This window comes from Crocodylus porosus, unplaced genomic scaffold, assembly GCF_001723895.1.
Source record: "Crocodylus porosus isolate Cpor-Errol unplaced genomic scaffold, CroPor_comp1, whole genome shotgun sequence".
NCBI classification, from domain to species: domain Eukaryota; kingdom Metazoa; phylum Chordata; order Crocodylia; family Crocodylidae; genus Crocodylus; species Crocodylus porosus.
The window spans coordinates 10,351,705-10,366,888 of record NW_017728931.1 but is presented as its reverse complement, the minus strand read 5'-3'; the positions used below and the strand labels follow the sequence as shown (position 1 = coordinate 10,366,888).

Genomic DNA, 15,184 nt, shown 5'->3' with positions numbered 1-15,184 from the left:
AGCCCATGCTTGAGGGGGCCCTTCCGCCGGCTGGTTGCGGCCTTTAGCGGTGCGAAGCCAGGGGCCCCACCGCGTAGTGTCCGGCGCAGGGCACAACCGCTTCGGGCTTAGGCTGGGCGGGTGGCCCGGCTAAGTGGGCAGAGGTGGGCGGGAAGGAGGGAGGCGGGAAGCCGAGGGGCCCCCTCAGGCGGCCCGGAGCCCGCCGCCACGCGGGAAGTGCCCGGCGCTGCTGCCCCGCGGGCCGGGCCGGGAGGGGGAGGAGGAGGAGAGAGGCGGCCCCGGCAGCCCCAATCCCGCCCCGGGCCGCGCTGTTTGCGGAAGCGGGGCCGCTGCCCCGCAGCTGCTCCGTGGCCGGGCGGCGGGAGCGGATAAGCGGGGCCGCCCTCGGACAGACACGCTTTCCCCTCTCGGTTGTGCCCGGCACGCTGCGGGGCGCTCCCTCCTGCACCGCTCAGCTCCTCTGCTGCGGGTGGGGGTGAGAGCCGAGTTAACACGGCGGAGGAGGAGCGGCACGGCCCGGGCATCCGCTTGCTGGGTCTCGCTGGGAGAGCGGCTGGAGTGTCAGACCCGGGAGGTAACCTGGGAGCTGGGTGAGAGGTGAGGAGCGGCTTAGCGGTGGGGTGGGGTGGGGCTGGACAGGTTTTCCTGTGCGAGGCGTGGAGGGACCTGCTGCACACCCGCGTGCATTGGGAAGCGGACCTGGTGTCGCTCCCCTGCCTAGCTAGCGTGGAGGGAAGAGCAGCTTCCCCGTGCCAGACCCCGAGGTCACCTGCCCGACAACTGTCTTGCATTCATTCACACACTTCTCTTGTTGGCACTTGCGACGGTTGGCTTGCCCCTCTGCCTGGTTGAGAGCGAAGCAGGCAGCGGGTGCAAGGCATTGAGGTTATCTGCTGAACAACGTCTTGCATTGGGAAGCTGAGCTCTCCTTGGACCTGCTACCTAGTCGGGATAGGGTTAGACAGCCTTTCACATGCGAGGCACTGAGGTGACCTGGTGAAGTGTGGCTGTCTTGCATTTGACTTGAGCGCAGCTAGGGAGTGGGTCGGAGAAAAGCTGGGCTTTCCAATGCAAGACGTTCTTTAACGGGTCATCTCCATGCCTTGCATTCGTGGTCTTATCTGCTGCCTAGTTCAGACAGTTAGACAAGCTTTCAAAGGTGACCTGCTAAAGTATGTCTTGCATTGGGAAGCTGAGCTTTTAGTGAACCCACCGAGTGTTGGGATGGAGTTGAGGCAAGCTTTCCGAGCAAGACACGTTTCTGTGGGGCACCTCCATGTCTTGCATTTGGAAGCTTGTCCTAACTCTCTCCCAGCTATGTGGTGGGTCAAGACAGACTTCTGAATGCAAGGGACTGAGGTGACCTGCTAAAGAATGTCTTGCATGTGAAAGCTTGTGACTCTATCCCAAGGAGTTGAGGCAAGCTTATGAATCCAAGACTTTGTCCAGCAGTTCACCTCAACGCCTTACTTTTGAAAGCTTGTCTTGACTGTGTCCCAACTAGGCAGCGAGTGCAATAAAAGCTCAGCTTCCCAATGCAAGATGTTCATCAACAGGTCCTCTCAATGTATTGCATTCAGAAGCTTGTCTCGACTCTATCCCAACTAGGCAGTGGGTCCAATAAAGCTGTCATCTTAACAAATCCTTGCCTCTCTCACGGTTCCTAGACCCTCACTGCTACAACATCGCTCTAACATTATAACATCTCTTCCAGGAAGAGAAAACAAGCAGAGGCAAGTTTATTTTAAAAAAACCAACAAACCCTCAGCTCCACACATTTGAAAACTTGTCTAACTGTCCCAACTATGCTGTGGATCCCGTGAAAGCTATCGCCTAAGGGCCGTGCTATGTTATGTGTTTAAATTAAAGCTGGATATAACCAGCTATGGAGTTGTTGCACATTTTCAAGCACTAACTTTATAGCTGGTTAGCTCTCTTTATAGCTGAATAATGATTTTTTATGGTGTGACAGTTACTTTGCACCTATGGCTGGTCTAAATTTATTGCACGATTAACTAGTTAATTGTATAACTTACGTAAGCGTGTAGGAGGGGTCCTAAGAAATCCTTGCCTCTTGCATGGCATTGTGGGCTAATCATTGTGTTCAGTATGGGGTCAGACATCAGTAAACCCAACCTGGTTTCATCTGCAAAAGTGATTCATCTTGTGATTCAAAAGAGACTTGCGCAAAAAGACTTAATTTATCAAGCAGCTTTGACTCTGCAGACTGTTCTTTAGTCTGCAAGGTAACGCTGCTTCTCTCTCCTTTTCTCTGGGTCCATTGGGCTTTTCATTTTGGCTTTGTTGAGTGTCAAATGGTGACTACATGGAGGAGCTCAGTACACCTTGTTGGCCATTTCCCCCTCCAATTAGCCCTAACATAATTTTTGTTTCTTGTGGAGTTACTCTCCACTGCCCTGTAAGGTTGGAATGGGGGGAGATTCTGAATCTTTGTTCTTATAAAAAAGACAGCTAGTTAAGTGTCAGTTACAAACCTAGGCATGACGCATCCATTTCATAGTACGGACAGCTTAAAGCTGAGGCCCTGTTTCCCAGAGAAATTCCTTTTATGGAGTTGGGCAGGGAACTTGTAGATGCTTTAGCTCCATGAACTCAAGAACTTCAATGAGTTTTTTGGCCTGGAGTTTGTTAGTGTACAGTGTACAAGTGTACAGTGAGGCATGGGTCCCACTGGAGATGGCACAATGCAGTGTGCTGGTGCAATAAAGGAACAAAAAGGTGGGTCTGCTGCCTATATACAGGCTTCAGTCTTTTTTCCGTTGGACCATAAAGTTAGGAGGCATAGCTGAGCAGCTCCATGGCCAGAGCAGCCTTGAAAAACCCAGGGCAGCACCAGCTGCCATGGTGCCACTGCAGTTGTGGCTATCTGAGCACTTTTCCCTTCTCCCCATCTCTTCCCATTGCCCCCTCCCCAGCCCCCCACAGAGGCTATGCCCAGGACTGCTTCCCTGGTTCCCCACTTTCTCCTTCCTACTTTAGGCTATTGGTCTTGCAGCAAAAAATGGTGAGGATGATCTGAGTGTGGAATCTGGGCATGCTTCTTGTGAAGGGCTTGCACCATCTCCCCCTGACGTGATGGCTGGATGATGGGTCTTGAGGTATCCTGGCTCACTGCCTCCCCTAGTGAGGTGCAACTAAACAGCAGAACTAGTGCCACCCTGCATGACTGACTTGGTTATGAGCGATCCAAATTTTACTTGCAGGTAGGAGTTAGGAGATCTCTGCACACACCTGTGTGGAGAGAATCTGGTTGAAACTCACCTGGAGATTGAGACTGTCGGCAGGCACAGATCTGTCCTGCTTTCCCATTCTCCGCACTTCAGAAACACCAATTCCAGGCCAAATCTGCTTTGATCCGCCCAGAAAAAAGAAGACTTGCCACAGGGACAAATGTTTGATCACATTTCCAGGTAGCCCTGACAAAATCATAATTCTATGATATACAGAAAATTAGGGTTGGAAGGGACCTCAGGAGGTCATCTAGTCCAACTTCCTGCTCAAAGCAGGACCATCTCCACCCCTGCCAAGGCTTTATCTAGGCTGGTCTTACAAACCTCCAAGGATGGACTTTCTGGGTAACCTGTTCCAGTGCTTTACTAGCCTCCTAGTGAGAGAGTTTTTTCTGATATCTAACCTAAACTTGCCTTGCTGCAACTTGAGACCACTGCTCCTTGTTGTCATCAGCCACTACTGAAAACAATCCAGCTCCATCCTTTTTAGAACCACCCTTCAGGTAGTTAAAGGCTGCTATTAAATCCCTCCTCAGTCTTCTCTTCTTCACACTAATAAACCCAGTTCTCTCAGCCTCTGCTCAGAAGTCATGCACCCCAGTCCCCTAACCATTTTTGTTGCCCCCTGCTTGACTCTCCAATTTGTTCATACTCTTTCTGTAGTGGAAGCGCGGGGGCCCAAAACTGGGCACAGGACTCCAGATGTTGCCTCACTAGTGCTGAATAGAAGGGAATAAGCACTTCCCTCACTGCTGGCAGTGCTTTACTAATGCAGTCAAGTATACCATTAGCTTTCTTTGCAATGAGGGCACACTGTTGGCACATATTCAGTGTATTGTCCACTGTAACCCCCAGATCCTTTTCGGCAGAATTGCTACTTAGCCAGTCGGTCCCCAGCCTGTACTGGTGCATGGGCTTGTTCTGTCCCAAATGCGTGACCTCGGACTTGTCTTTACTGGCTTACTGTCCTGGTATCACCCAGAACAGTTCCTCTGGATGAGATTTTGTATGTATTCAGAGAGAAGAAAATTTCTGCTGCCTTGACAGCCTTGCACATATTTTTATAAGCTTGTTTCTCTTACATCAAGCCAATTCCATCCACTCCCTCTTACCCCTTTCCTACACATCAGCCTCTTCCTCTGTCCCCCTCCCCCCTCTTTAGCTGTTAGTCATTGCCTTCCAAATTATTCTCTATCCACCTTGCCTTCTGGCTTTGAAACTTGGCTCTCCTTATTCCTCTCCTCCTTGCAGCCACTCCCCCCTCATTCTCAGCAATTCAAATGCCAGGATGACATCTTACTTGATCTTTCAGTTTCCTACTTCCTCCCTATCACTGCCCTAAGAGTTAGCCTTGCATAAATCTTCCCTTTAACTAAAATAGGCTTTTGCTTGTACTTTTCAGTCCTAAACATTGCTCCCTTCTCATCTCTTAGTTGAGGTCTCTCTCTCCTGCTAACACCACTTCACCTCCATCACTGCTTGATAGCTCAGTGGTTCCACAATCACCAGTCCATGTCTGTGTCCATAACCACTACTTCTCTGTCATTCGCATCCCTTCTGCCCTGCTCTCTCTTCCTTAAACTGTATTATTGGTTCATTTCTCTCCACTGCCAGGAACTTTTTCATGTCTGCATTCCACCATAAAACTTGTCTATCATAAAGCTCACCAATACCCAGCTCCATCTCATCTCCTTCCCCACACCTTCCATTTGCTTCTTTCCTCCTTGCCAGCTGGGGGGCTAGGCATCTGGAGAGTGAACCTCATGTCTTTTCAGAATTTCTCAGTTGTAAATTCTCTGCTGCTTCCTGGTCTATCCCTTATTCATAACCTTTGACTCCTCCAAGAAATAAATGTCAAGCTGGGAGGTAGTATAAGGTGGAGTTTTCCAGGTGGCTATCCTGGTACTGTTCTGTGGGGGTTACAGTGGAATATGAGTTAACACTGTGTTGTTGTATTCTGGCATGTACTAACATGACTTTCTTATGCCAGTCATAAAAAGTAATTATTCGATTCAGTTCAATTCAGCACAATACTGGTGAGACTTTACCTGGAGAACTGTGTCCAGTTTTAGTTACCATGCTTCAAGGAAGATATAGATAAATTGGAAAGGTCCAGAGCTGAGCAACAAATAAACATGGGGAAAAGAAGAAATACAAGGTGTCTGTACATGCACGAGAATGGAGGGTGTTCCAATACATTGTAATTACAGCAAGTTGAAGCAGACTCGAGTCTGCTGGAGCATGGTAATATCATGCTGCAGCCAGCCTCCGCATTTCATGTATCAGTGTCCTCACACTTCAAAAAGGCTGTGGGGGTGTTTTATCTGAAGCTCGGTCAATGAACTTTAGTTCAAGTGCCCCCACTGCCAGTTTGAAGCATGGAGATGCTGATACATGAGATGCTGTGGCACTTTAATTGGAGCGCCTCTTGGAGCCACTCCAATTAAAGTGCTGTCCTCCCCTACCCTGGAGCACGTGTAAAAGTGCTCACAGTAAAAGCTTGGAAGAATTGGGATTATTTAGTCTACAGAAAAGAAGACTCCGAGGGGAAGGGTTTGAAAACTGCCTTTAAATACAAAAAGGTTTATTACAAAAGAACATGATGGTCAGCTATTCTTTGTGTCTGCAGAGAGCAAGACGAGAAGTAATGGGCTTAAATTGCAGCAAGGAAGATTTTAGGACATTAGGAAACATTTTTTAAACTATATTGGTAGTTAAACCCTGGAACAGATTACCTGAAGTTGTAGAAGCTTTGTCAAAAGTTTTTAAGTGCGAGTTAGACAGTCACTTGGCTAGGATACCTTAGGTAGCAACGATCTGCCCTGAGTACCGGTTTGGACTAAATGACCTTGTGAGATCCCTTCAAGACCTCTCTTCAATTTCTGTGATGTATTCTGGCATCCAGCAACAGCCTTCAGTATTCAGTGACATGTGTGATAGAGTTGCATAAATATTTCTTATGTTCCTCTTGCATCTCTCACAAAATGGTGAGACTTGAGTCACCGAGGTACCTGAAGTATATCAGCACCCCTGCTATTAGCTTTTTTGGGAGCAAGTTTTCAGAACTTCTGAGTTTTCATGAAGGCACCTTGCTGAAGTGGCTGGACTGAGTTCACTGCAAAGTTTACTGCTTTCAACAGCAGCTGTAGGGCACTGAGCAAACATCTGGCCCCTTCGGGGGGTGCCTTAAATGGGTACTGGGCTTTTCTGCTGTTTGAGGTGTAAATAGTCTGTTTTGAGGTCAGGCTCCCCTCCACATTCTGGATAAATCAGCCTACTGCAGAGGAGATCCTGCTTAGTCTGCAAGTTGCAACTCTACCCTCCCCCTCTTCTGCTTGAGTTCAGACTAACATAGCTAGCTACAGTAAAAACTGTGTTAACTGGCAATTTATTAGCCGGAAAACTCTATTAACTGGCATCCAAGCGACACGGCAAAAGCGAAACCGTAAATACCACTTCCGGGGGACTTCCTGTTTTGCCGCCGCAAGCTGAGTTTTTCTTCGCCACTTTTTTGGCCCACAGCCCGGAGCAAAGCAGCCTTCGAGGGGAAAAAGCAGCCTGTGTAGGGGGCCCCCCTCCCTGTCCCCTGGCACACTGACGCCAGGGAGTGCACCAGACGGTCCCCATTTGATTAACCAGAATATTTGATTAACTGGCATCCCCCATTCCTAGAGGATGCCAGATAACAGAGCTTTTACTGTACCTCTCTCCTGCTCTTTTAATAGGCAGAGGCCTTCAGGGATGTCAGTTTGTAACTCTAGGACTCAATTCACTTGGTATATTTTCACACAGCTGTGGTAAAAAAAAAATCTTAATTATAATAAGTGTAATAGATTTAATAGAGTATAAAAGACAAAATGGCAAAGCTGTTGAGTTAATTGAGAAAATTGTCTTGAGTGAGTAGAGGATGGTCAGTTTTCTGAGTGATGCCATTTGCTAACCTGCCCATACTCAAAACGCATCCAGTACCATAGGAGAAGAAAGTAACTTCTTTTTTTCTTTTTTTAGAAATATGAAAGAAAATAAATGCCAGACTAAGGGAGAAGGAGAGGAGGGGTCAACAGCTTTCCTGACTTATCTAGTTTTATGCAAGGATGAAACTTTGATTCTCCTTTACCCATCCAAGTCGAAAGGAATTTTGCCATTGACTTCAACAAAGCCAGATTTTTACTCCCTGCCATCCTGTGTTCGGAAAAAATGGAACAAAAAATGCTACCTTAACATTGAGTTTGATTGTCTTGCTTATGTTGTAAACAAGGGCCAACTGTATCAAGGGCCTGTGGAATTGTAAGCGTAAGACAAATGGGTAAAGGAGAATCAAACTGCTTTATGGAATTGTGTTACTGTATCAACACAACTACAGAGCATAGGTAGCTACCCTTATCTTTTTATTTCAGGCATCCTCCCACCAATGCTCTTTTATACTATATTGGTTCTTAGTTCATTTTCTATTGTCACGCAGTCTTTGAAAAGATCAAGATCTTTTTGGGAGATAGCCTGTGCTGTGGTTAGCGTGAAGGTACTTTTTTTTTTATTGCTGCACAGAAATGACTTGTTCAGGTAGACTTTCCTGCCACAGCAGTAAGTATGCAGCTAGCACAGAAGCAGACACATTAAAAAAAATGTCATCACATAGACGCAGGTTGTTAGGAGGTGGTATAGGACTGTGTTGCTGCAGTGACCTGCTGCAGCACTGCAGAAGAGAAGCATACATTCCTCCATAGAGCTAGTCAGACCATTCCCCGATGGAGTTATTCATAGCAACTCTAGCCCAGGAATACAATCGATGGTCTCTACTGTTAGACTGGCATGTTACAAGCTAGTCTGCCATACCACATGCCCAGGCTACAGGAAATGTGCTTCTTTTCTAGAGTAAGTAACTGCCATTCCCCAACCATCCTTTCCACAGTCCCCACTATTTCAGCAGAAAGCTGAATTATTAAAACCTGGTCCTTGAGGCTAATGATGAGGTATGTGCTCCACACTGGGTCTTGTCCAGTCCTCCTTTATTCAGAGGCATTTCGCCATGGAGGTTAGCAAAGAAAGGAACAGGAATAGAAGTGGAGATTATGTAAGCACACTTCCAGAACTAGTCTGACTAGCGTTCTTGTGGACAGGAAACAGACATTATAATTCCATTTGCAAACAGCAGTGAATTGAAAGTCCGGTAGGAATCTGTAGCGATACACTGCTCCTTGTGATATACGAGTGTTTTTGCAGAGCTCAAGGACACACAGCCAGCTAATCAAACACTGATAAGTGAGTTTGTGTGTAGACATTTTCCATGTCCTGGAGCCAAACCATAGGGAACAAACAACACTGAGGTCATTCTTACATCTCGTTCACAGGTAAAGAAAGCAATTTAAAAAACATGCCAGGCTTTATAGCAGCAGCAAAAACAGCCTAACAAATGGGAGAGGTCTGCTCCTCACCCATATAGTCATTTCTCACGCATACTATATAAATGAATTGGCAAAGAATATGAAAGTGCCTGTAATAGGTCATTGACACAGCTGAAGATCAGATCCTTTGCTGCAATACAGTTCCATAGAAACTGGTGATAGAGGCAGCAACACTGCTCTTTTGAGGGCTTTTTTTGTTTATTTGTTCCGACAAAAAATAGACTTGTGATCAAAATGAAAGTTTAATTTGCATCCAGACTTTCAGCTAGGGTGAAATTTTAAATTGTGGTGAAAAGCTTGAAATCAGAAACTGTTTCAGTTATTAGAAACTAAAGACATTTTAGATTTCATCCTTTTTGTTTGGTTTGGCTTTGTTCTGTGTTTTAATTAAAAGTTCAAAAATGTTTATGGAAACTTACAGAAAAAAAACTTCCATTTCCCCCACCTGTATAAATGACTTATTAAGATGTTTTAGTTGATGAACCTATGCCAGCTTTCACTGTGAAAGTCAACCACCTTATCCTTTATGCTGAAAAAAATTCATGTAGAATTAAAAGGAAGAAAAAACAACACTCATGGGAAGAGATGAGTGTTGTTTCAATAGTAGGTATATGTCTAGTAGATTAATATGCCCCAATCCATTCTTGTCAAGGGTCTACACTGCATGTTACCTCTTCCAATAATGTAATTTTGTATTTTGAAGTTTCAAATTTGTATTTGCTACTTGGACCACTGTCATATAAACACATTATGGAATTGGAAGAACTCAGCTTAATGTTGGTTTCACTTTGCTTGGAAGTGTGTTTTGCTGCTGCCCAGTCTTCTGACCCTATTTGCATGATGGTACTTGTGATAGATGACTTTATATCTTTCATTGAACGTGTTCTGTTTGGGGAAAAAATTTGAAGTGATGATGAAAGACCTAATAAAAAATTATCTTCCTGAATATGTTGCTACTGTTAATGACCTGACATCTAGAAAAACAAATGTCATTGACTTCCAGCCACTATTTGTAGAGTAACATGTTTGAAATGCGTTGGGTGGCTCCTGGCTAGACTCCCTAGCGGATATACACTCATATCCTTTAAAGTTTACAGTGTAAACCACTGCTCAGGGCTCTTAGTAAAAAGGGCAGGAATTGTGAAGGGTAGGGACTCTGAAATAACTTTTCACTCTTGGAGGCATGTCAGGGATGAGGCATGCTTGGGGACAGTGTTGGAAAAGCTAGCCCTGCAGAAGATTTGTTCTCCCACCTTGCCAAATCAGCATTTCTTGCCTGTATTAAAATATAATTTTTTAGAGCAGTGTTATAATTTCCTCTTTCTCTAGCATAAAATAAGACAGAGAGAGATTTTTTTTACATTGACATACATTGAACTTTATTTAATTGCTGAGATGCTTCTGATCTCCTTCTCAAAAATACTTAATTGCCTTAAACTGATTCTTTTAAATCAACCCATACTGTCCCCAACAGTAAGAAATCCATTCCAAGCAGCTCATGTTAGGGGACAAGGTTTTTGCAGGGTATGCCTGGGAGAGCACTTACATTTTACTCAAACAAGGGTTGCATTAACACCTTACAAGGAGGCCAGGAAAGGAGACTCCCACCTGAACATGGGCAGGAAATGTCTTTTTGGACTTGTGGGCAAGGAACATTTGAGATCCACAGATTTTCCTGAAAATTAAACCAAGACTGTGTGGATCAAGTGGAGCATACATGGTTGGGTTATAGTCTTGTCAGGCTTAGTTCTGTCTTCAGGTGCAAGATTTTCCTTCATTTTGTTTTAATGCTTACTTCCTACAAATTCTCTATGTGGCCTTTGGTTGGGAAAAGTTTGGATGCTCCCTGAACTTGGTGCAATACTCTCATCCTATTCCAATCTAGATTAGGTGGGGGAGGTCTTCAGGGTCAGTGGTGAGCTTCTGTAGACAGACTGCCCAAAGCTCTTTGTAGCACTTCACAGTTATGCTTTCTGTGTGGCTCAGTTTCGTGGATCCCATCCAGAGACAGATGAGGAATGGAGTATTGGGCTCCTGTACCATTTCTACCAAAGGTTGTTTTTTTTTTTTGTTTTTTTTAAATCTAGCTTACTTTGGATTCTTTAGTGCTGACATATCCCTTGCCTTTGGTATCTGTTTTATTGTCCAGGTGCACATACAAGCTAGGCCCAGAAATTACACACAAACCCAAACCATACTTATGTGCTCGGAAACCAGTGCAAGACTGTAACAACAGAAGTTCAGTGCTCATAAACTACTTTCAAAATGGCCAAAATGAGTTTAAGATTAATCTGGATGGATGTAGTGTCAGATTTAACTAATTTAAATTAAATTGGTTTATTGAGTTTCTGTCTCAACTCCCCTCCAGATTCAAGTTAACTTACAGTCCCCCAGCATTCCTCGCAACCCCCCCCCTCGTAGGGTGGGCAAGCTAGTCTTGCCCCAAGCTGTCTGCCCCAGCTGAGCAGGGAGGTATGTTCTAGCACCCCCCCCAACTTCTGACGTGAGTCACTGCAAGCATGTGGCTGCATTTCTGGAATCAAAAGTGAAGTTTCACATGCTTATCAGTTTAATCCGTGGAGCTTAGACTAACCTGTGAAGATTGAATCAATTCAGCCTCAAGCTTTTTGGCTGTCTCTACTTAGCCATGAAGACTGGGAACTGAAGAAATACTTGTTTAACTCTAAAAAGGTGTTTTGGTCCTCTTGGGTACTTTAGATGCTTTGGAGGGATACAAACAGGAGAGTTGTGGTTGTGGAATGCTTTTGGTGTATCAAAATCTGGCCAAATGGTTGTTTTTTGTTGCTCTTGTAATGATGTAAATAAGAAATAATGCCATTGAAACCAAGCAAATGACTCTGATGGCAGTGTCAAGACTTCAGTGAGGCCTGCTGGTTTCACTGCCAATGATTTGTTTCCTCCTTTTTGATTGTATTGCACTTATGTCAGCCTGCTGTATGCGTAGCAAAGAATCCAAGGAAAAAATACTGAGCAATCTAAGGATAAACACTGCTTCTTTTTGTGCATTGTCCACTAGTCTGAGTGTGCAGTGTGTATGTGCTAACAGGAAATTATTTGGAAAGGAGAGTTTCCTGGACTTTCGGTTTGCTTTATCTCTAGTGTTAAACAAGCAGTGGTTTAAAGTAAACCCTGCTGAAGTTTACAGAAGTTAGGTGTTGTGAGCTGGTGTGTTACTGCATTGTAGATACTTAAAGGGGAACTTGTGAGAAAGTGAGGGTACAGGAAGTGGGAAAGCAGTTGTTCTCAGAAACAAAGCCAACCTAACTAGTGCCCAAAAGAAATTCAGAGCTCAAGGTAATTAAAACAGATACAACAGCAACACAGGACTGGGTGCTGAATAATTGAGCAGGATGTTCGTGGTGGTCCAGCTCTGCAACAGAACCACACTAATTCAGGGCTCTGTGTCCACAGACAATGAGACGCGGATTGTTCTTTCTTTGCACAGGAGAAAGGTATTATTGAAGGGGTTGATTACTGGACGGAAATTACTTTCTTAGTTTAGAAGCTCCTTGGGACGAGCAGTGTGGCAGGAACACATTCCAGTCATCAAGTCATAGTTTTAAAAGTGGCATTTGTTGCTTTTCCTTTGTAACTTGAGGAATGGTATTGAGGAGGGAAAAAATAAAAGAATGCTTATCTGATCATTGGCTGTGAAAGCTATTTATTTGCTAAATGAATCCTTCGGAATTAACAGCCTGATTTTTATTTTTTTTCCCCTAAACATACAGAATGCTCATGACTCCAATGAATTGCAATTAGATCAATGAAAATTAAATTGAGATTGGGATATTGTTCTGAAAGATATGCCCTGAGTTGAGCAGAGGTTATCAGCTTGTTGCTTAAATCGGGAGATGAAGGTAACGCCACTAACTCTTGCAATATTGGTGGTGAAGGGAAATTTTTTTTAATGTCTAGGCTCCTGGAGTATAAAGATCACAAGAGGATCTGAGTTTTCATTTTTTTTAAACTGCCTAACCCTTGTGGCTTTAGAAAGAGCTGAACAATATGACTTAAAGGAAACCTAAAAGACTCAGAAAGCAACTAAAAAGGCCCCCATGGTTGGTTTAAAAAAAAAAAAAAAAAAAGCCCAAAACCTGAAGATGACATTTTAGGCTAGACACATGACTGGAGGGGTGGAGGGAGGGTTAGTTAATATGCTTTAAAAAAAATGGTTGAAGATACTGTAGAATTTTCTGCCACCTGTGTCACACTCCCTTTACTTTGCAGGCTGGATCTGGCCTGTGGAGCCATGTCATTTAGCCTGCAGGGCTCCTAGAAGAAGGGCCAGGAATTTGGGAGGCAGAATAAGATGGGGTGGGGTCCACTGACAAAACCCATAGTACACAGCCTCCTTGTGGATATGTTTTGGTGAGGGTGGGCGAGTGATGGCTGCATTTGCTGTCCTGGTTCCTGGATGCTGCTTGGTCCAGATCCGGTTCCCACAGGGTCCTGTGGTTGGGTGGGTTTGACGTGCCTTCCCCAGGAGATCACAGTGGATCCTTCCAAACATAGTGCTGGGCATCCAACCTGTCTGAAAACTGGTTTGCAAAGAGGATTAGGCAGCTTGTAAGAAACCTCAAAGGTCCATATTCTTAGCTAGTGTTGGTTAGATCCATGTTAACTTAAACTGGCTGATGACAGGTCCCATAAGCGGCAGGAGAAAATATTATTTGGAGGGGCTGAGCATTGTGGGGTGCGCCTGCCTGACCCCTGCCCCTCCCTCCTGCAGGGCTGTTGCAGGGGCCAGCACCTGCTGGTGCTGTTTGCATGGTGGCGTGGAGCCCGGGGTGGGAGCACTGGGTGCAGCACTGCAGCAGTGGGGCATGGTGGTGGTGCTGTCCCAGCAGCCATAAAATTAGTTTGGGGGCAGGGGCGTTAAGCACTATTAGACTTGGCCTTCCGCTGCCTACAACAGGGCCCATTTATATGTAGCCCAGTGTTTGCAGTGATACTGGGACCAGACAGTGGGAAGCCAAGTCTCTGCTGGATGGTTCTAGTCGGGGGGGGGAGGGGGGCATGATCTGATTTTTCAAGCTGTCAGTAAGTTTTCATTATTAGGTAAATGCTTAGATAGAGCAATTTTTCACTTTTGTGGAATGTGACTGTTGAATAATTTTAAAGTATCCATCCAATAAGATGTAGCATGCCTCAGTTTTAATCTTTTGTTGTTACCAGTGTTTGCAAGGTATCGGAATGGCTGAGAAATTGAGATGCAGAAATCTAGAACTCTTGGCTCCAAAATTATACCTTTTATTAGCCCAACTAAGAAATTGCAACAAATTATTTTTCTACAAGCTTTCGGGCTCATGTGCCCTTCATCAGGCTCAGGGAAAGTTCAAGATGGTAAAAAGTCTCCATATGTAGTAAATAAACTTCATTTTTGCACAGAGGAAGCAGAAGCTGGAAAACTTCCTCTGGGTCCATGAGAGTCTCTTTATGAGCTTACTCTTTCTTGTGTAGATTGAGCAGGATTTCTTCCCTGGTGGTGTCAGATGGCAGGCAGGGAAGTGTAGAAATCTTTCTTCTTCAGCAATGAAGTTTGTAATCCATAATTGGCTAAAGAAGTCCTTTTTTTAAATGCATAGGAGGTAAAAAGAAGGTTCCGGGTAATGTGGGGCCCCTGCAGGACACGTTAGGAAATTTGGTCATCATACCAGATGACAAAGCCAACATTTAACAATTTCTTTGCCTCCATTTTCCTAAGCAGGGACCGGAACAGCCACCCCCACTCTGGGCAGGGACCGGAACAGCCACCCCCACTCTGGGCCCCCCTCAGGCCCCAGGGGAGGCACACGTAGGCCAAGGGTTAGTGAGGAACTAGTTCGGGAACTTTTGGAGGGACTGGACGTATTCAAGTCAGCTGGTATGGACGATCTCCACCCTCGAGTACTGAGGGAATTGGCTGAGGTCATTGTGGGACTCCTGGCACAGCTTTACGAGCACTCGTGGTGCTCTGGTATGGTGCCAGAGGACTGAAAGAGGGCAAATGTGGTTTCATCTTCAAAAAGGAGAGGAAGGAGGACCCAGGAAACTATAGGCCAGTTAGTCTTACCTCGATCCTGGGGAAGCTTTTTGAGAGAATTATTCTGGCGCATGTCCACGAGGGGCCAGCAGGGGAGATTATGCTTAAAGGCAACCAACATGGGTTCATTAGCGGCATCCTGTCAAACCAACCTGGTGGCCTTCTACAACCAGGTCACCAAATCCTTAGACGCAGGGGTAGCAGTGCACGTAGTATTTCTGGACTTTAGGAAGGCCTTCGACACTGTCTCTCACCCCGTTCTCATTTAAAATTGGGGGACTGTGGTGTTGACACCTACACAGTCAAATGGGTTGACAACTGGCTGGAGGGCTGCACCCAGAGTGTGGTGGTGGACGGGTCTTATTTGACTTGGAGGGATGTGGGCAGTGAGGTCCCCAGGGCTCGGTCCTCGGGCCCACACTGTTCAACATCTTCATCAGTGACTTGGACGAGGGGGTAAAAAGCACCCTGTTCAAATTTGCTGATGA

At 45.4% G+C, this 15,184-nt stretch overlaps 1 protein-coding gene across 1 annotated transcript in view; it reads left to right on the top strand.

The window, feature by feature from the left end:
- Window positions 1-452: 452 nt before the first annotated feature.
- Window positions 453-15,184, top strand: part of CRACR2A (calcium release activated channel regulator 2A) — a 111,364-nt gene continuing 96,632 nt past the window's right edge. The window contains exon 1 of the mRNA XM_019544193.1: window positions 453-597. The gene's annotated coding sequence lies outside the window, so the exon portion shown is untranslated. The remainder of the gene's footprint in view (window positions 598-15,184) is intronic.